Source organism: Xiphias gladius, chromosome 15 (genome assembly GCF_016859285.1).
Source record: "Xiphias gladius isolate SHS-SW01 ecotype Sanya breed wild chromosome 15, ASM1685928v1, whole genome shotgun sequence".
Lineage (NCBI taxonomy): Eukaryota > Metazoa > Chordata > Actinopteri > Istiophoriformes > Xiphiidae > Xiphias > Xiphias gladius.
The window spans coordinates 28,909,055-28,930,310 of NC_053414.1; the positions used below are offsets into that span (position 1 = coordinate 28,909,055).

Sequence of the window (21,256 nt, forward strand, 5' to 3'; positions counted from 1 at the left end):
ATTCATCTGTTAGGAATACATCTACACACACATAAACTTATATCATTGCCAGCAGCGGCACTTCTCCTTGGCTCCTAGCTGTAAGCAAACTCAGTGTTTTCCCAGAGGCTCCTCGATCTGTTGTCCTCTTTGAGCAGCCGCTTGGCCTCTGACCACTGGAGCCTCCGTGCTGGAGCGGATGGCATGGGCAGCCCCTCCATCATTCATAAACACACTCCTACGTTAAGATAGGACCCTGATGATGTGAGACAACTGAAAGTCTAGAAGAGGAAAGGATTTCAGGCTGTGAGGAGAAGCAGAGATGGAGAGTAAATGATAAGAGATGGACCGGAGGACATAACATAGGCTGAAGAAAAGACTGAAACTGCAAAGGGCATTTTTCACCATTTTCTGACATTTTAAGACAAAAACTTCATTGATAGCCAGCTCAATCAGTAATGGAAATAATCATTAGTTGCTGCCCTACAGGAGCTCACGTCTCTTACTGTCTTTAGCAAAGTTTCCATCCAATTTTAGTGTAAATTTTAAACGAATTTCCAGAAAATCTGCAACAGAAAAATGAGAGTACAGATTGTTGTCTGTTTCCGTTCACTACTGTAATGTGAATATTAAGAGTTGGTTCATCGAGATAAACAGCTGTCGGTGCTAATTCTCCAGTCGGTGCCGTTAAAACCATTGCAGGAGAACAGGTCACAATGAGATGATGTGATTAAAAGAGTGCTGGAAAATTAAGTGGAAATTGCAATGGAAATATGACATTTATGTCTGTTTCAGATATTAATTTGAGAAACATTACAGCCTCCTCACTTTTTTTTTTAACAATATTTCAACCATGTTTTTGAACTCTCATTTCAATTTCATTTTTTTAATGCACAAATTGAAAATGCACATAAAAACAGGTGGTTGGAAATTGACTTTTTATGCTATTATCCATATCTGTAAAGATTGATGAAGACCCAGTTTTATGTGCTTTCTGGTGGCACTATGTGCAAATAAAGCAATAGATAAATGAATCGATAAATAAAACACTTGCGTTTTCTTCCAACATCTTATAGGGCCTACTCAAAAGCTGTTTTTGTCCACTGAATTTCTGAGCTTAGTTTGTCTGAGAAAGACAGTTGTGCTGCTTAAAGTTTTTCCTCAGGAAACTGTTTCGCTGATGTGCTAAGCCACCAAGATTCTGAAGCTTCTCATCTCGGGATCAGTTTAGCTAGTAGACGACAGCCTAAATAACAAAGAGTCACCCTCATTAAAAGGGTGGCGTTTTCTTCGGGAAATGGTGCCCCTGTTCTTTTCCTTGAAAGGTTAATATTTCATTTCAGAAAATTGTATTAATTTTTGTATGGTGTCAGTGGAGGTGCTCAACCTCTCCTATAATACACTTTGGGGAATTCTAAGCTGGGTCTTACAAAAGTGACACTTGTAAGTGCGATCGGAGACTGTGAAGGTTGAATGGATGGAGGATTCCACACTATTAATGTGCTGCTGACTTATTGCATTTGATGTAAATTTGGAGGAAGAGTACATCTTCTGACTACCATGTTGAAGGTAACTAAGCATTAAGTAAGAAGACTTTCTTATTTCAACTAGTTTTATGTAAATATCATTCACACTATAGAATACATTTTTGGCAAAAGATGACAACAGTGCATGGTGGTATATACCATGTTAGCTGGCACTGGACTCACATTGTAGCTGTCCTCCGTATTTTTTTCTCTGTGCTTCTTGCTAAGCAGACACTTAATATCTGATCCCAGTGGTTGAGCAGAGTTGCATTTGCAAAAATTGGATTTGAACTGCATTTCAAACCACCATGGCCGTGTTCAGCTTTCAGTCTGAACATGGCCTCTGAAGGATAGGTAGAAGAGGACCGAGGATTTCTTTGGTCCATGTGGAAAGGCAAAACTGAAAGACTAAAGGTAAAAAAAAGAGACAGGTTGGTAATCCGCATGGTAACTTTAGTGTAATAGTAGCTGGGGAATGAAAAAACAAAAACAAAACAAGTGTGGCTGTTTGGTAAGACAGTACAGAAGTAACGCATAAGGTAAGAGGAGGTGGAGGAAGAGACATCCCACGAGAGAGCAGCTGAAGAAATGTAGGCTTGGACTCGGCTGACCTGGGGGGTCAGCAGCAAATGGTGGTAGGAGTGCAGGAGGAGGAGTGGGAGGGTGAGAAAGCTGTTCCTTTTTTTCCAGCCTGAGGATTCACAGCTCTGCAGCACCACCAAAGAACAGTGTTCGCCAACACACCTTACGTAAACTGTTCACAAAGCAATCAATTACACTGCAGCTATTTAGCTGCTATGTCACCACAATGAAATTCTTGTAATAAATTCATTTCAGCTGACAAGATTTGGTAAATATAGATCTAAGAGCTAAGCTAAAACCTGTTTTGTCACGTTTCAGGCATATTGCCTGTGGTGTTGGTATGCAAGAGCGGTGTTCACATCAGTTGAGCTGCTCAGGGAGGTTAGCTGTGCCACCCTGCCGTCACAAATTAATTCTGTGTTTTGGTTTGTACCCTTACATTAACCCTCATGGCCAAAAGAGAGAGAGGCAAACAGCATCTTGGCTGTTGCCCACTCGCTTTCTCTACCAACGCTCCCTCTTGCTCTTTTTAATCTCTCGCTCTCTCTCTCTCTGTCTCTCTGTCTCTGTCTCTCTCTGACCTTTCTTGATTGTTTTCCACTCCACATCAAAGTGTTCCATTTTTCTCAATCAAGGCTCTTGTGTCCATACTTACTTTGTTTGTACCATTATGTCTTCTCAGATATTCAATGATCAAGGCAAAAATAAATGGAACTAAAATGTAAAAGTATCTGAAAGCAAAAGTAAATACAATTAATAAAATAAAACAATAATCACAATTTAATACAAGAAAAAAATACACGTTATTACATCAAAATAAAGAAAAGGTCAGAATGTCTACTTATGAATGACATAACTATTCAAATTTTTTAAGTAATCCATTTAAAATGAATCTCAATTTCGCGATTTGAAGACAGATCATGAGCTCCTTGTTCCAACCTATTTAGGAAGGCAGGCAGCCCTCCATCTGATGAGGATTCTGTTGTATTTCTGACAGAGCTGCTGCTCATGGAGTGTATGCTGTTATCAGTGATGAACTGAACTGTTGCCAACTCAACCAAGACTGAAATCTTAAGGATTCTAAACTTCATTTGAGTTATTTTTGTAACTGTGGTCTTGGATCTTCACATTTCATATTCGGGCTGTAAATAGTTATCATTATCATTATTACAATTAATCTATAGATAATTTTTTTCCAGTATTAGAACAATGAAATCAAAACAATGTGAAAACATTGTGAAAAGTGACCACCACATCTTCATATTGTAATATTGTAGCATCTTAATATAGTTTGGTTTGTTTGACCAACTTAAAAGTATATGATAATTATGTTTAGTCAATCATTTTAAACCCTGACATTTGAAGAAGCCATAAAAAGTGAATGTTCATCTTTGTCCTCAATAAATGACTGAAATAACGATCAATGAATCAGTTAACCATTTCAGCACTAGTTTTTTTAAATCCTCTTTGTGTTTTCTTGCCGGCTGTCTGTATAGCTCGCCTCACACAGATTCTGTTTTCTGTTGTGTGTGGGTTCCTCACCTGTAGCGTTAGCATAGCATGCTAGAAGGCAGTCAGTGATAAAGAGCGTGATTGAAGGTGACACCTGATGCCTGGCAGTAGGGCTGATGTGTGTGGCTGCTGTTGGCTGTGGGCACACAGGCAGCTAATGTTCTCATACTCTCACTTATTTGTGATACTGCCACATAATAAGCTTGTGCCAGTTATTATACTCAAGTTTGATATATTAGGCATGTTTTTCTCCCAAAGCCTTAACCCAGATATTGTTGTTTTTTGTTTTTGACTTTGCAGTCTCCTCGGGGTACTTTTTACCTCATGGACAGTTTCAGCTTGAGTCTGGATTTCTTTTCCAGCATGGGTGTCATTTAGCCTCGTATTGCCAGTCAAATGTATCCAGTGTTTCATTTATAAACAGGTAATGGGCATCACATTCCATTTTAGAAATAGTGATGTTGTGCATGTGGTTTATATTGTGTGTGTACAGGATGACTGTAGTTACAAATGGACACTTTTGATGGCTGTAATGGCACCATGTGGCCCCATGCCAGCATAAAAAATCATTTTAGTACTCTTACTTCACTTACAAACTCACAGCTTTCTTATGGTTCTGTTGTTCAGTATGTATATTCCTCACCATCATCCTTTTATTCGTCAGCCATCTTTGTTGTTGAGCTTCATCCAAAGGCGACCCTTGCTCTGCTGTTCTGTGCTTTATTGAATGTGTCTTTATTGTGGTATATTAGAGCTCAGAGTGGATCCAACTAAGGGTCTGCTTTGGTTTGAATGCAAAAGCATTAAGAAGCTACAAGTTAATGCGATACCTTACTTTGCTTTCAATTTCTCTTTGAGTTTTCCAGCTCAACATGCCTCCTCTGCTCTCCTATTCTCTTTTAAGCCTCACTTGTTTTCTTTCATTTTCTTTCTGCATGTCACATATAATTATAATTTCTCCCTTTGGTCTGTCTTTTTTCTTTGTCTATGTGCTATTCTACATCTCTCCATTTCTCCCTGTATTCTCCTCTCCTGCCTGGCTGCAGCCTGTGAACCCCTGCCGTCCACACGGCTAACTGTCTACATTATGTATCGGTGAGCTGCAGCTCAAACACTTTGCCACTGATTAGCTTTGAGATTTTCTCTTAACACCCTGGAAACACCAAACTATACAACAGTGTGGTTACAAGTGAAGGACTTCAATGTATAGACGGTAACGGTGTTACACGATTTTTAGGCTTGATTAATGTAACATTACCATGATACTGAGAGGCCATAACAACACTTTTCACTATTGTACAGCAATGACCATCATGAGTGGGTCAGCTGTTATTTGTGCCAAATGTGTCAACATTAACAGATGCCACTTACATAACTAACATCATCCATCATTTCCGTAACAAAAAAGGCAAATCTTATTCAGTGCTTATTTAGTCTTTGTGTTCAGCCCAAATGGAAAAACAAGAGAGAAGGAATGAGTATCGTTAGGATACTCCACTGATTTGACACATGAAGTTGAGCTTACTCATCACGAGGAGCACTACTCGGTCTGTGAAAATAGTTGTCTCATGTCCTCTGGCAGAAAATGGCTAAAATCTAAGAAAATAACCCTGATGATGTAATTGAGGTTTTTCTCGAATTGAACTTGTGACTTAAAATTTTTAATGGAAAGTATGGATTACAAACTGGGGTCACAAAGTTTGAAAGACATGGGCATTTATCAGGCAGGGAGGGTCGAAATAAAGCTGCAGTTGAGTTACATCATGGGAAATACAGGATCCAGCGTTTTTGGAGTTTTAGCCACAAAAATCAAGATATTTCTGCTGCCTTGATTTTGACCATTGACTTTATGGAAATGACATTAATTGTGAGAATACTGCTTTAAACTGATTGGTTTATCTGATAATGAGTATTAACTTGTCTTGATGTGGACTCATCATGTTATTCTGGCCATTGGAGCCACTTGCCAACTTAATTTGTTTTGCTACAGTTAGCCCATTCTCTGGAACATTTGAAGCTGTCCATTAAAACTACATTCCACACAGTGTAAACAGAACCACAACCAAGTAGCATGATGCTAATAAATTAATAATCAATTAATGGACACTTAAGGTTAATTTTAACTGTAGGCAAACTGAGAAAGCCTAATGTGAACTGAATCAACGGATGAGGTTCAAATACTAATTGCAGCACTGACTGACCAGTTAGCAGTATTATAGTTCTGACCAATCAGGAACTGGTGCTAGTTTAAATCTGGTTCTCGGTAGCTATCCCTATTACAAAGTCAGTGAGTCTCAGTAAAGTGGACCAATTTTCCATCTACCAGACAGCACTGACAGCAGTTTTCCAAACAATTAATTTCTCAGGCCATTATTATTTACAAGTTGAGTACATCTCTAACAGGGTCCACCCACATGAAATTTTAATGTTTACAATTGGTCTATATTCCATTGCCAATAACCAAGTCCATTATTAGAGGTCATTGTCTGCCAATCAAAGAGACATGATTTCTGTGGAGCGAAAGATAAGAGATCTTTTTTTTTTTTTAATTCTGTGTAAAAGCAAACAAATCAGTTGAATCAAAAGCCCATTGTACCTACTGTATAGGTGAACGCAGTTAGAGAGTATATTGATCTATTGATTTATTTATATGTGATATACCATAGATCTCTACTCAGTAAAATCACAGCTTCTTCAGTGTGGAAAAGCTTAGGTGCAATTGATAACATTAATAACGAGCCAGTTACTGCTACATTTAATGAAACTGAGCCATCATTATTAGGAAAGGTTAGACTGGTACTTTTCCTGACACGTCCGCAGTTCAAAAGGTCTAGGCAGAAAGTATACCCTTTTACTTTATGGTATGAATGTGTTGGCTTAATGTGTTGGCTCTGCACTTGTTATCAATGGTTTTCAGCAACCTTGACTACCAGTATGGTTACTCGTTTAGCCCAGCGTTTTTATTACAGGAGAGACATTGGGGACAGTGACAGTGTGAAGCTTGGGAGGGACTAAGATAACACATAAATTTGTGGCATCGTGGTTTTTTCTATGCAAGGAATTTGCTTTTTCACAATCTTTGCTAACAGAAACTGAGACGCAACCATGGTGAAATGGCAGGGGAATTTCCAGCAGTGGCGCACCCATGTGTCTTGAGGTAACCCCTTTCTAATAGAGTTTGTGAAGCTGCCCTCACGACTCACTGACAAAAAAGTGCAGGACTGGATGGAACGTAACCTTCTGTAATAATTATAAGAATTTTAAAAACTGTCCTTTTTTTAGCTGATACTGTAGCAGTGATGAGATTATTTTTAAAGGAATACAGTAGTTCAACTCACATGTTTGGTATTTTGTGGAAAGCACTCCTATGTTTTCATGGGAGGTTTCACACAAAAGAAGAAAAGAAAAATCATGTGAGGATAATAACAACTACCCAAATCATGTGATGATAACAGTCTTGTGCAGCTGCTGTGTGGCCAGCAGTAGGGAAATGTGCGAATGTGTTCTGACAAAGCATTCAAGCTCAGCGTAGGAGTGAGTGGCACTGTCATGAAATGAACCCAATTTCCAAACATAAACGCGAATCATTTTCACACATTCTGATTTCCGTTTTGAATTTTGGACAAGACAGAAACATTGTGGCGGATTCTGTAAAAATAAGTTGATCATTTCCTGGCTTTGGTGGTTATAGAGCATCAGTACTTCCTCTCCACACTTCCAACTCAATAACAACTCCATAATAATAACACCACTCCACTGCTACATTATTCCTCCCTCACAGCTACCAGATCAGTTTGACCCAATTTGATTTCAGTTGACAACCACTGTGTGCGGGAACCTGCAGAGTGAATAACGTGATGCGGAAACCGTCTTAATGATTTCCCCTCGCCTCTGCTCATGCACTCAGTCCAGTAGGAGCCATAGAGAAAACCATTAGCCCAATGGAAGACTTATAGACATCCCACCAATACATCTATAAACAATGTGCTTATGAGGAAGGCTACAGTTCACTGCTGCCATTTTCCCCGAGGGACAGACAGAGAGAGAGAATTATTGATCAGTCCTTTTACTGATGCGTAAACATCCCAATAGATGACCATTTGGAGACCCGAAGCCATCTTGTGTTGATGGTTAGATGGGGATTAACTCCAGATTGTGGTGATGTCGAAGTGTTGCAGAATGGTTGGTGTTTTTTACAATTGGCGTAGTGCTTTGGGTTGGAACCCAAAATGGCCTTGGGGTTTGTGGCAAGTGGGTTCTCATGTGAGTGAAGCAATAATGTTTCACTGATCATTGCTCCCATACCGAGACAGTTAATCTCCCATTCTTTAGAAATCGTTTGTTTTCGTTTCTTCATTCTCTTCTGATAATGGTAAGAAGACAGCTTTATGATGATGTAAAGCAGCGGTTTTTCTGGAGTATTTTTTTTCTCAATATTAGCTTTGTGTGAAATGCACGTCATGGTATATGCACAGTGCTGCAGTTTTTGGTTGGTTTTGACAGTATACAGTGTAGTATAATCACCATTCTAATGGTGTCAGTATTTTGTGTTTTGTGTCCAATATTATGTCACCAAGACCACCTGTCATTAATGTCTGTGTGACTGAATGTTGTGTGACTAGTCCTGACAGGTGTGGCTAGTCATGACAGAACACCGGACACATTATATTTGCATGTGTGTCACACAGAAACCGGAAATTAATTAGAAATGAAAAATGTTCAACAATGTATCCAAACTGTGCCATGGGCCAGGAGAACATAGAGAGGGAGAGAGCTCTCAAATGCTTCTCGTCGGCTATTAGAAGTTATGTCCAGTATTTGCAATATGACGAACGCATAAAAGAGTGAGCGGATGAAGACTATTAAACACTGATAAGCCGGCATTATGCCAAATCACTTAGAATATTCTGTTAATTATTACCCCTTTTTTCAACAGTGTCTGCTGATTGAGTCTGTACTTTGTGTTGACTGGTTGTAGGAAACTGACTTATGATCTGATTCTCCCTGTCACTGCCTATGCAACCTTTGCTGAACTGTGGCCACAAATGTCAAACGTGGTAAAATGTAGTGTAGAGTCATGAAGTCAGGGCAATGACTGTAATGTCTGTTATATAGAAATATCTATCTGATTGTGTTAGTATTATTAGCCACCATAATCTACTGGTCATACCAGGCCAATTAAACTGATTGTACTGAAATGAGCAAGGGTGCATTTTTCTTTCTTATAAATGCAACTTCTCATTCGTATTGGTATGAGTGATAACACATTCTTTCCCTTACATAGTGTCACTTTAAACGTCACATACATGTATTATCACCTTATAAAGTTGCTGTGACAAACGTGTTAGCCAACAAATTCTTGTTTACACATCCAGCAGACATTGACCATAATTAGCACTCATTTTGAGGTGTCTGTCTAGACACTTGCCAAATGTAGGTCCGATATTCGCTATTATTTTAACTCCGTTTTGGTGACAGTAAATTTGCGGACAGTAAAACCAACACATTGAGCTGAAAGTTGTTAAAACACACAGAAATTAGGGTAACTTCAGATTCAGTTGGTGATTTTATGTGGGTTTGTCATTGTGAATAATACCTGTCACATTAGATGTAGTAATTTCCTCCATTGCTAGCATAAAAATACTGATTAATGCAGCTCTAAGTAAATAACAAACAGAAAAAAGGATGAATACAATTAAGTGTGTTTCCATTAGCTGGGATGAAGGAGATTCACAGGCTTTCGGCAAAGTAGAGACTGGTGAGAAAAACAAAGATTCTAGCAAGAATTCAGAATATTGTATAGCCCAAGGCACACAGGTGTAATTGATAACATAAATATTGACTCTGCTGTTAACAGCTGTGTATCTCACTGGCATTGCTTGCCGAGGCATTTGATGGAACTGAGCCATTATTGTTGAGCATAAAATAATTTGTTACATTAAGGAAGTTTTTATTGCTCAAAAGGAGACCAATTTAGTGAAAAGGGCAAGACTGTTCTTGTAATTGTAAAAGCAACCTGTGAGTAAAGTGTGCTGGTATGTGCACGTATGTGCCCTATGCAGCAGTGTAATGGATTGTTCTTGCCATGCTGCTGTCTCCACTGTGGCTGACCTATCTGGTTCTGCACTCATCGAGCTGTGCTCGGAGACAAATGGCGAGTGTGTGACTATTATCATTACATCCTGGGTCTGTGTGTGTATGCTTTGAGGACCATATTAAATGTGTATGCATGTGCTGGCATCAGTCTTCTGGAGAGGATGCAGAGCAGGAGGGGACAACACATGAGGCCAGGATGTGACTCAGTGGACAGAGATTAAAGGTACATCACCTACCCTTCATTCAGCTATTTTTTCTTTTGATGTGTAAGAATGAGTCACTGTGACTGCTTGTGCATGCCAATCCAACAAGCTTCCAGTTGAGCAGAGTTTGGACACTGGTGCATCTAGGGTAGATCCAATCAGCATAGGACTTTCTGAATTTAATTTTTGTGTGGAGGAACAAAGCGATGACAAAAAATGGCCCATCCACCAAGACATTTTTGTGTCTTAGCGGCTCATCCGAGTGACTTCGCTGCCTGCCACCAAGTTTTTTTTCTTCTGCATATTGATCATCCAGAGTTTATAGTCTACATGTTACTGTCTTTTATTTTTAACACAGCTCTACGCAGCAACCTATAGCTTTAATATTAATTCTTCTTCTTCTGTGCTTTGAGTTCAAGTGTCTCTCAAAATTGTCCAGTCCCCAGGGGAATGGCAAATGAAAATGTAGATTTTTTTTCTTTTTTGTCACATAGAGCACATTTGGCAACTTTCCTTTGGGAAGGATTATGAAAAGCATTTAAGTCCTATAGTGTTATATCGAAATTTCAAAGGTAGAACTTGTCAGTATGTTAAATTACAAAAAATGCAATCAAGAAATATTATTTCCTCTGATCATCACAACTAATTCATTCACTAATCAATATCACTGTGTAATTTAAAAAACCCTTTAAGCTATTATTATGCAGCTGTAACAGGGAAATTTTTATAGTACAGTTTGCATGCTGAACTGCTTGGCCAATGTTCAAGAACATGTGGCAGTCAGATCTGTCTCTTCCAGTAGCCGTCATGTGTCCACTGATTGGTGTGACAATATGTCTGTATGTGTGGTCACTGAAACATTTGCCCTGTCAAGGAATTGTTAGTACACGCAACTTTTACATCTGCTTATTCACTGCATATTAACCACTGAGCCCACTTTTACCCATATGGATGAATGCACATGCCATTTCGCTAGAGCTCCTTAAACATTCATGTATGTCATTGTGAAGAGTAAGCCTCTGGTTTAGGGTGGATTAGTTATGATGAAGCTCCTACATACCGTGAGATATATCACTTCATACCATCGATTGTACTCTTCAAAAGTCAAAACAAAATCCAATTAAAAAATACAGACTATGAAAAAAAAACGCTAGTTAACACACAAAAATTGACTGGTTTAAGTGTTCCGATTTGTGGAGTCCAAATCTGAATATTAACAGTCCTTTTCTGTTATCACCTTGATTTGTCTTGTTTCTAAAACATTTTTTCACTTTTTTCAAACTTGTGTTTTTATTTCCTGAATCCAGTAATTGTTAAATAGAGGCAGGTGATAAATTAAAGGAAAAATATGAAAATGAGTGGAGAAAACAGGATGACAATGCCTCCATCCATAGGGCACGAGGGGTGACTGAATGGTTTGATGAGTATGGAAATGATGTGAATTATACAATATTGCCTTCGCAGTCACTAGATCTCATCCCAATTGAACACCTATGGGAGATTTTGGACCAACATGTTACACAGCGCTCTCCACCACCATCATCAAAACACCAAATGTGGGAATATCTTTTGAAAAGATGGTGTTCCATCCCTCCAGTAGAGTTCCAGAGACTTGTAGAATCAAAGCAAAGAAGCATTGAAGCTGTTTTGGCATCTCCTTACTAAGACACTTTATGCTTCTTTCACAAGGCTCTGTGGATACATTTTTCTGTGCCACTTTTTGCTCTGACTAGGGCTCTAAGGATTGAACATATCCCCGGATTTAAAAACTGTGAAATTTTACAGCAACATAAATTCATTCCAATGGAATCGCCTTGATCAGAGGTCCCACTAGTGACCAAGCCAAGCTAACCAGCTAATGAGTTTGCTAACTGCCCCCTTAGCAACCTCATTATCTCAGAGAGCTTTATGTTCCCACTTCAATAATTTCGTTATTGAATGAAATGGTGTGCAGTGAACGAAATGTAAGGGGGGGAAGTAAAGAGAAGAGTTAAGAGTAAATAGAGAGAAGTACCATAATCTATTGTGACTGACTAGTGAGTTAATAGTCAGCTCACCAGCTACAGCATTTCATCAACTAGCCCTGTGAGTAGTCACTACATCACCTAAATTGTGGCCACACCTATTTCGCTTGGACGAGCCGATGTGATTTTGTGGTCTTGAGAAGAGATGCTAAACATTTTTGTGCTTGCTTGGAGCAAGCTGCAAATTTTTTGTTGAAGTATTTCTTAAAATGGCTAAATTTCTGTGGCTCACCTCCTTTTAAACTCTAGATAAATGGCACTTTAGCATTTATCTAACCCTTAGAAAAATGTTTGCTTACACTTTGTTACACAAATGTGCCCCCTGAAAGCCAGATTTTTTTCTTACAAAATTTTCGCTTTTGCTGCAACTGTACAGTTTGTCCCCCTTGCCAACAAAGCATGCTAATAAAGACTAATGTCATTGCTGCAGTTACACTGACACACAGGATTTTGTGACACAGGCACAATTAATTATCAGAAGTTTCCACTGAGTGTACTGCATGTATAGAGTGGAATGTTAGTCACAGTTTTTGCTATTGTTTAATTTTCTGTTTTTCAATAAGATATGAGGAAGAATTAAGAAGTAGCTTTAGCTTAATACCATGACTAATGAATTGTAAGTAATGAGCTGTTTGTCAGTAAGCTTGATGTAGATGTGGTGTTTTTATTGTTTTTAAATAATAATTGGAGTAGAAACAGCAAATGTACACATGACTCCTTGTTCTTTTAATGGCAGTTAAAAGTCTTCACTGTCTAATTATTATTAAGTCTTTTTTTCCTCAAGTGGCTTCAATTAAAGAGAGAGTTCTTCCAATTACGCACTCAGCAGATTGTGATATCGTCCCCTCTCTCATTAGTGCAGAAAAGAAAGTCTTTGTGTCACAACACTGAGACGTAGCCACTCGGTCAGCTGTTACCCAGCATCCTTCATTCCAAATTCTCTCCCACTGTCAGTCAACTCCACTGTCCTTCATCTGGCCTTGATTGCTTCTGAATGCTAGGACCTGCACTGCTCCCTCTGCACTAATTACTAGGACAGCTGTCTGCATAGATCATTAGTGTCCCACTCAACTCCTTCAATCTTCAGCTAATGGCATCCCCGTCCCCCCTTCTCTCTCTCTCTCTAATGGCCTGCTCTCCTCTCAGGGTTTCTGTCTGTCTCAGAGCAGTGTGGGATATCTTTATCAGTGACCTGACCAGCGGTGGCCTTTTAATGGGCTCATTTTATAACATGAGTTCTGCCTCACTGTCCATCTTTAAATGTAATCACACTTAACCCCCGAAATAAAAAGACTTTTTGTTTCAATGGCAGATGGCCACTGCTTGTTAAGAGGATCCAAATATGATGCGGGGCAGATTTAATTACTTTTTCCATAGGATAATCAAACACCCATCTGGGAACTGTTGAATTAAATGACAAGTCTGCTTGTGTATTGCTGATACTCTAAGTCTGTGTGTTTTCTTAAGTTTTAATTCCATAGCGCCACACCAGAATAAATGAAAAATTTTGAAGCTGGTTCTTTTTTATCATATTGGGACTGATGTGGATTTAAGTGAAATCTGCTGCCTTTTATGTGGGTCCTCCTTTACTTTGAGGACGCAGTAAGTTTTGCTTGTGTTTGTGCAGTTACAGTAAGATAACTTATGGATGTTCCAAATTGTAAATTTTCCTGAGTGAAATAGGTGGGGTCAAGATCCCCTAAATTATCAACCTCAATGATCTGGCTCATAGTCATGTAGTACAGTGAGGCATCTTCTGACCTTATGTAATCCTTCTCTAAAAGATTTTATAAAGTTTTTTTGAAAATGTTTTAGAATCTCTCAAGATAGAAATTTTTCAGTCAGCGCAAAAAAAATTATACAAACGAAAAGATGATGACAGAGTGGTGTTACCGTAGAAATAGAAACCAGCTTTGGAACTGTTCCAGGAGTACCCGGAACTTGGGTTTGGTATCACCTCCTGAGCAGTGCCGAAATGCAGTTCCAGGAAGGGATCCAAGCTGATGGAGTACAGTGGATACAACAGTAGAACCTTTTAAAATGGATACAGGTCTAAGGTACCCTGTTGAATGCTTAGCCATTCGTAGCGCTATGGAGTAACTTTTTTATGAGTGAGTCCCCATTTTGTTTTTGTTGTGCATGATTCTGCAATACACATTCCTGCTAGGGATGTCACTCGCTTTCAAAAGGTCAAGTTCGAATGAATTCAAACTAACTTGTAATTCGTTCAAATTAATGCAAACACAACCCGTATAGCGTTATTCTTGCCATCTACAGTGTAGAACTCAGAATACTTCTACACACTAATTCTGAGGTGCTTTGGTGTTGTGATTATCTGATTAGCGCAGCTTTGCTAGCTAGTGTCCACCTGAAGTTTAATTATTAGCTTAGTTTACTGATATTAGGTAAGGCTGAGAGTGAATTTAAAGAATGCCCTATGCTGGACCACAAGGCAAGCTACTTCAAATGCTCTGCTGTGTTTTAAATACAGTATTACACTGACACTGATTCAGTGTATTTTTTCTGTAAAATTGCAGTTTTATATCAAAATCATATCTCTTTAAAATAAGCCACCTTGCCTATTTGGCAGATAAATATGAAACATATTTTTATATAAGATGTTTTGTTACCTTATTTAGTCAGGTATATGGGTCTTCTTGTTTTCTAAGGTTGTATAGATTACAAAGTTTTGGTATTGTATTAAGTAAAGTGTGTAGTACATCCCATATTTTGATTAAAGAGGATAGAAAAGGAAAATACTACAGATGAACTCCTTAAATGTTGAATAGGCTCTGACTCAATGGTCTTTTTTGACTGAATGAAACACAGCAGTGAAAGGCTCTACTTCATTTTTTGTTCTTTTTGTAATATATGTCAAGCATGGCCTTGATTTTCCAGCCACCATACAGGAGCAAATCTAAGCCTCCGCCTCTGCAGTCTCTCCATGATAGTGCGCAAGTTATGCTTCCCTGGACATTATGCTGGTTGTGTACAGAATTAAATATGTTCACAATATAACATCTACTGTACAGACAAAATTTGTAGCTATGTCAAGAAACAGACCACTCCTGAAGAGCCCAAACGCAGTCTGTGAACCGTATTACAGGTTGTCTTAACATAAGAGAGTCAGGGAAATCCGGCAGAAACCATAAAGCTCAGCCATGCAGAGTTTGACAGGGCTTCTTTCTGCTTCCCTGTCCCTCAGCATCATTAAGAGGAAGGGAGAGTCTTTTCAGGATTAGAGGGGTTTGTAGAATGCCATAGGCTGTGGACAGTTGATCATTATACATCTCCACTACTTCACTCTACCCTCCGTGCACTCCTTTACCCGCTGTGCTTTTCTTTTAGGCCATGTCCACAATAAAGCTCTCATCTCTCTTTCATCCTCCTCTCCTTCCACTCCTACACATTCCCCCCTCTCTCTGCAGAGCAGAGGTTTAATTAAAAATAATAGAAAGACATAATGCTCCAACATGTCAGAGGGCAAAAGTGTGTGTGTGTAAATGAAGAAAGAGGGCTTCCTTAGACTTTTTAGGACAAGAATCATAAAATCCAATGTAGACTCAGACTGGTTTATTACATCAAGATAAAATGGAGATAGTGAGGACTGTGATTGAGTTTGCTTGTGTCTCAAATTTAGTGAAGGACTGAATCAGTTCAGATTTGGCGTCATAGGAGATAAAGTTTCCACTTTTCATCTTTCATCTGTTCATTCAGTTTCGTCACTTCTCACTCTTACCTGTTTTTGCTCAGACTCCCATGACCTCACTGGAAGGTGTCATGATGATTGTGATCTAAATTTGATTGTGAGTTCTATGTTGACTCAGAACCGCATGCAGAAACATCTCCTGAACCCACAATGGGGCAAAGATCATCACACCTGACTTCTGGACCAAAATCTGTAAGAACACATTTTGCACAACAAGAAACTCTACCCTGCAATTTTTTTCAGTTCAGAGTAATTTATAGGATTCATGTTACACTGAAAACCAGATCCAACGTTTGTCAAAATCAAATGCTTTCTCTCCCGACACTGTTAATCATTACTTGCTTTCAGTCTTGCGCTACCCACCCAACAGCTCCTTTGGAAAGAAACCACTATACCTAGATGTACAAAGTCAAAGGCAACTCATTTTTCTGTTTGCCTTAGGGGACTGGTTGAATGATACTTCTAAATATCCTATAGGGCTGCAAATTGGGAGGGGCTGTTTGTTCTGGAAGTGTTTTTCCCTGTTCTGTGTTCTCATTTCAGTTTTGTCTTTAAACGATATCCTCAATGTATCTTAACATTTAAATGTGGGACTCTACTGGATAATGTAACAATCCTATAGAGTTATGTCATAGGCACCAGTTTTAATGATTTCAACTTTGTTTCTGAGAAATCATGTTGTACCAGTAATATTGGCATGGCAGATAGCTCAAAATAATATGATACCCATGAAGGCACAAATCAGATTGGTAGTATTTCAGAAAACTTTGAACTCCAAAAGTGAGTCATGTAACATTGTGTATGGGAAAAATTGGTAAAACTATTACTTACAGAACCAGAGGCACCCAAAATAGCTCCCCCCACTTCGCAACTCTATGGCCTATGTGACTGAAAATCTGGGAGGCTGGGCAGCCTCCCTTTCACCTCCTAAAGTCATTTAACTATTACTGTGACTATTGCCACAAAGTGTGTCTTCTCAACAGCACAAAGAACTAAACATTATACAATTGATTGATCTTATTGTAGAAGACATCGCATTAGAGAATCATGACCATCTTATATAAATCATGAAAGACAACTCTTCCAGACAATGTAATAGCCAGTGGGCTAGTCATTACTGCTCCACTCTCTTAGTTATCCCCATCATTCCAACCATCACTCTCTGTCCTAGTCGACAAGTTGTTCAGAATTATTCTGGTAGCGCAACTTTCTTCTTTATCTTCCTTCTTCTTCGTCTCCTTCTTTTCCTAATCTGGTTGGGATCTTTGATCTAAGTATTTTGCAAATGGAGCAGCTATTTGATGCTGGCCAGAACTTCTTTTATGACTTGACAAATGTTGGCAATCTGTACCCTGAATTGGAAACAACACAACAAAGAGGTCCAGTGAAGCTTCAAGCAAGATCAGACCCTTGCATCTAGTCTTCCCTTTCTTCTTACTTCACCTTTATATAAGGGACATCTATCACACAATGACTTCCAGCCATTATGCTCTCTTCAGTAATATTTATCTATCAGCTATATTATTGATACACTTGATGCCCTTGGTTTCAGTTGGGGATCCAACCAGGGCAGACATGAGTCACTGTACTGGGTAACCAGCATGTGTATGACATGGTTGTGTATGTGTTTGTGAACCAATTCAGAAACATCATGGTGTTTGAGGATCCAGAATCTTTTTCACTACACAGTTTATTTTAAAAGCATATTGATTTTAGAAGCTGTTGGCTGTTCCAGTTGACATAACACTAATTCATATCATATTTCTGTGTTCCTGCATTAATTATTAGATAAGTATTGCAATAATTAGAGATATTTTAATTAAATTATTAATATTAAACATTTTTGCCATGCCACAGCTTTGCCATGCTTTTGGTACAGATGTCCATTTACAGAAAGCACTAACTCCAGTCAGATATGAGAGAGGCTCAAATCAGACTGTCAGAATACATATTTAAGAGGGTCTCTTTGCTACACTTATGTGAGAAGTACAGCCCCAGCTCATCCCAAACCACCTGACCGTGACTTGTGCAAGTCTTGTTCGTCAAAAAAGTTTGACATTCGCTAGATGCCTCATGACTGTGTCACTCTGGGCAAGTTTTCAACAGTGTCTGTCAGCAGTATGCAATGCATAAATACATTAAAAACCCAAAGAAGTTAGAACCAAAGAAAGTTTTGTTTTAGTTTCCGTATAGTGTCATCAGGCTTTTCAAATCATACCTGAAACAAAAGATACATGGTACATAATCTTTGAACAAATGTGTAACTATACACAAAGTGACTCTTGTAATGTGCTACCATGTGGTCTAACTACTCTTCCAGTGTGCCTGCTGTTCTGGTGGCACAGCGTAAATTACATTCAGGAAATTGGACATGCCCTCAGATGAAAAATCCAGAGGGATATGGGTCTTAGAACCAAATGGTGTTTAAAAGTATTAAATGTGTATGGTGACATTTCACTTTTTTTAAAGAAGTACAATATGCCTAGTTTTTGCCCAGGTTGTGCAAATTTATCAACACTCACATTTATCAACAGCGTGAAACCTGCAAACATTTTTTGGATTTTTAGTGTACACATAAAAATATTGTACTTGACCGAGCATAAAGCTGACTGACTCACACTCACTCCATCTGTCAGCAAGGTCACCAAAAGTCCCCAGTTAATAGTCTCTTAGTTGTCACAATTTACACAGTATATATTCATTTCAGTGGAATGGTTATGGAATTGTGTGCACAAATGAAAGAGAACAGAAAAAGACAGAGGAGTTACGCATGGGAAAATGACATAGGAAAAGAGAAAAGAGGAAGCCATTCATCACAGCCAATCCACAAATGCAGCCAGCTTAATGAAGACAGATAGTGGCTCTAGCTATCAACGCAAGAGAAGCTTATCTCTATATTAAGCAGTCCCACCATTAGGAGCACACCGGCCACATGTTAGGAGATTGATCTGGAGCATTTAACAACTGGTTGAACACCCTAATTAGGCTGAGGTTTGACACCAGGTCTTGTTTTCCTCTCCCTCTTCTCTGCCAGTGTTGGGATGGCCTTGTGACTTCAGTAAGAGGAGCAGAAATAGTCTTTTATCTTCTGCGGAAACTTAGGTTTAAAACAACAAAACAGCTTCATGTCAATTCCTCTCACCTGCTCTCACCCAGTGTATTTACTGTAAATTTCTCTGAATGAACACAGTAGCTGTATACCTAAAACATATACGCTTCCTTTCTGATGCTCGACTGAGCGCTCCGATCAGCATAAAATAAAAGCAGGCAGCCTTGTAACAGTGGGAGGATGTTAGAAAGATATTAGAAAGACCATCCTGTAAGCCATGTTATATGACCCTGAGTGTCCTTGGTGTCATGTGACACTGTATTGATCCACATGGAGAAATTCTATTTTGACTCTTCCCCCCTTTCATAAGGAGGTCAGAGGTCAGGGTCAGGTACACAATAGTGTCTCATGAGCTGGCAGGGATTCATTTTCTCACTGTGGATAATCGAGCTTAGAGAGACACTTAATTTCTAGTTGGCTCAAGGAGATGCACTGTGGTGACCCTTTGTTCAGACCTCTCTGCAGAGGGGTGGCAGGGAAAAGATGACTTCCCCCCTTTTGGTAAAGACAGTATTAAAACAAAATCTTATGGTTATTTTCTGTAGATGCCCCACATTACTTCCAGTCCATTATATTTACAGGGAAATTAATATCCTGGTTTTGAGTCTTATAGCCCTTCCACACCAGCATTTAAAAACACAAACATTTGGAGCTTTGTGGAACACACTCAAGATTGTCAGATTCACTTGCCGGAGTGAATTACAGTAAATCTGTCGCAATTCTTTCACATCAACTTTTGTTAAATTTTATATGTGAATAAAAATCTTCTTTACATTTCTGACCTTTTAGGTAATAGGAAATCAGATACTTGCATGGAGGACACTTAGATATGTTTTGTTTATATTTGTATGTAGTGTGTTTGTTTTCTGTAGTGTGTTTGTTCAAATGCCAAATCCCGATAATAACCTGGAGACTAGTGTGCACATAAACACTCACTGATTCACCAGGCCTGTGGTCGTTTGACTGTGGACTTCATTCAGAAGCTTAAGAGTCAGTTGTGGATTATTTGTGGTGTAGATGTCAGAATTAAGGAAACATGCTGTTGATGCTGTCACTTGGTATATTTATTGGATATATGATACTCAGTCTACTTGAAAGCAGATTACTTTTCAATGTTCTCCTTCCAATCTCTTCTATGTTTTCCTTTTAAGTTGCTCTTATATAAGGATAAGATAGGATATTTTTTGCTGTGTAGCTTTAATTAAATAAATGAGTGACATTCAACATACTTTGAGAGTAGTAACACATTAACAGGAGATTGCTGTCTAATGAGCTTTTTGTTATCTAATATGGTTCTGCCTGTTCTCCATCTCTCTCCTACTGTCCTCTCCTACCAGCTAAATGCATCACCTCATCCTCACCGACTATCAACTTTCTCCTTCAGGATGTTTCAAGCAGAGGACGATGATTATTTTCTTTTGGTCCCTCCCCTTCATCTTCCTCTTCACTTTATACTTAGTTCTCTTAGCTACCTACTACATTTTTTTTGCAGTCCTAACGTTCCTTTCTGTCTGCTTAATACTATGTAACCAGAAACTCACTCACTCACTCTCACACACACACACACACACACACACACACACACACACACACACACACACACACACACACACACACACACACACACACACACACACACACATAAATGGGCATGTCTATCTTTGTTGAATAGAAACAGAATTGAAGAGAAAGAAGACAGTCAACCCAACTTTGTGATAAATAGTGCTGTTGATCCAAGCAAAGCCTCTAGTTACTTGTACCCATTGAGATTGGATTAAGCTTAATATTTTATCAGCTAAGAATGCTATTATTATTTTTTGTATGTGATTGTGTGTGTGTGTTTGTTCGTGCATGCGTGCGCACACGCGCGCATATTTCTTAACAAGTCTTACATTTTCTTTTACTCGAACGAAGTAATTATCTCATACAGATCAGATAGATACACCAACTGTGTAGGATACATCTTTACTTGAGGTGTATTTACTTTTACAAACTTATCCGAAGCTTTAGATTTTTTTGGTCCTACTATTGATTAGGGTCTTAAGATTTGATCACACCAGGAAGTGGTATCTGTGTGGCATCTGTGCATTGTTGTAAAATAGATTGTGCTAAAAGCTTGTTCATGTAGTGACTGCTTGCAGGACTGACCTGAAACAAAAGTTTTGCCTGAATTAAGCATCAGCTGTTCCATTCAAATGAAAGTGATCCTTTTATGGTACAAAATGTACTTTTATTGTATCATTGTTTGTAAATTGTAATCGTAATTGTAAATTTTGTTTGTGAATGTTTGTGTCTTGCGCTTTTTAAAATTTATTTTCTTTGTGTTTTGTGCTGTTCTGTATGTATTTGATTGTTGAGATTTATGTGTTTTATTTATCTTAAAGACCCATCTACGGACAGAAATGTCTAAATACCTCAGGCTATATATTTTTTGGTATGTAGCACTGCTTAATGCTATCTACTTGTCCCTATACAAATGAACATTACATAAATAAAGTAGATTTTTCTTGAATTTT

The 21,256-nt window shown here is 38.7% G+C and overlaps 1 protein-coding gene across 4 annotated transcripts in view; it reads left to right on the forward strand.

The window, feature by feature from the left end:
• rptor (regulatory associated protein of MTOR, complex 1) overlaps positions 1-21,256 on the forward strand; it is a 182,232-nt gene that overhangs the window by 20,570 nt on the left and 140,406 nt on the right. The gene's annotated exons all lie outside the window — the stretch shown is intronic.